Here is a 1,690-nt window from a genome sequence, read left to right as displayed (position 1 = left end):
CAACGCAGAGAGGGACGGGCTTGTAAGCAGGTGTGGGCGCCCTTCGGTTGGCGAGGTGGGACTAAACTCTAGGTGCAACGAGGGCGAACCCTTTAGTCCCGGTTCGTGGCACAAACCGGGCCTAAAGGGGAGCCTGTGGTCCCGGTTCATTCCACGAACCGGGACCAATGGTGGTGGGCCAGGAGCCAGGCCCATTGGTCCCGGTTCGTCCCACCAACCGGGACCAAAAGGTCCAGACGAACCGGGACCAATGGCCCACGTGGCCCGGCCAGCCCCCTGGGCTCACGAACCGGGTCCAATGCCCCCATTGGTCCCGGTTCTAGATTCAACCGGGACTAATGGGCTGACCCGGCCTGGACCAAAGCCCTGTTTTCTACTAGTGAATATTCAACCCGCAGTGCTCCTTCCCTTCAGTGTATCTTATCCGCTTCCTTTCCAGAGCGGCGGCGGACGACGAGAAGGGCGGCGCGGCGCTCTCCGACTTCTGCCTCCACGCCACCTACGCGTCGTCGTCCGTCCGCGCGGTCGCCGGCGGCTGCCGCGCCCCGTGCGAGCGTTTGAACTGCTGGTGGAGGGAGAGCATCTGTGGAGAAGGCGGGGTGAGTACGCCGTGCGCCAGCGCCGCCGTCGTCCGCGGCACGGTCGTGGATGAAGCTCTGGATGGTGCGCGCCTCCACCACCATGTTGCTCTGGACCTGCGTCATGCAGCTCACCGCCGTCGGTGAGACGTGGGGCCCCTGGGTTCTCAAGGGCTGGCCCTCCCGCCTCACGGCCCCCAAGGAGGCCGCCGCCGTGCGCCCGGCCGTCGTCGAGGCCAGAAGCACTTTTACCCGCCGCCGCCGACGCCGCCATCCATTCAAGCATACACGCCCGCGCGACACAGGTACGAGGAGTTCATGGAGGCCGGCCGCCTCGCCGCCGAGTACTTGGTGGGCAAAGGCGTGCTCCTGCCGGCACCGATGTAGGGGGGCTGTGGTGTTGGCTGGGGCCAGATGCCACCTGCGCCTCCGTTGCTGCATGCTCAGGAAGCCCCGCGTTCCTATGACTCCCGCTGGAGTGGCCACAACATCTTGATGATGAGTATGGTAATCCTAATCCCCGCACACGCTGGGACCATGTGGATGGTGGTGGAAAAGCATGTCGAGAGCAAGTTGCACACTAAATTCCCTGAGCTCCCGTCTGGCCTTAGCCATCGTTCTACTTTTGTACAATCGATTTTAGCAGAAATTGTTTGTTTGTGCAGACACAAGGTGTAGTAATAGATGCTCCATGTGCTAAAATTGATAGATTTAGCTCCAGGCATTGCATTCTTATGCTGTGGTGTACTGTTATATCCATGAATTATATGTAGCAGGTTGTATGTTCAGCGTCCATGTTCATGTCGTCTTTGATCTCCTCAGGTTTCGCAGAGGCTTTAGTTGTACATATGTGCCAATGACCTTCATGGGATGTTTATTATAATTTTTGTATATACTTGATATATTCGCTGTGATCTCTGCTTGGGAATAAGGGTAAAAGGTCAACAGATGAAAGCCTGAGTTCAAATTATGTTAGTACTATATAGTTCTCTAATAAAGGAATTCTGCAATGCATTCCTCTGGAGTTAAGAAGCTAATAAAAGGCATATTATGATAGTCTGATTCTGAAGGTGCATTAGAAGATAGTGGATGTCCAGATTCTTTGGCCTCAG

The sequence above is a fragment of the Triticum urartu genome, unplaced genomic scaffold (genome assembly GCF_003073215.2).
Source record: "Triticum urartu cultivar G1812 unplaced genomic scaffold, Tu2.1 TuUngrouped_contig_1110, whole genome shotgun sequence".
Lineage (NCBI taxonomy): Eukaryota > Viridiplantae > Streptophyta > Magnoliopsida > Poales > Poaceae > Triticum > Triticum urartu.
The sequence above is the reverse complement of the archived record's forward strand: the minus strand, read 5'-3'. Positions refer to the sequence as shown.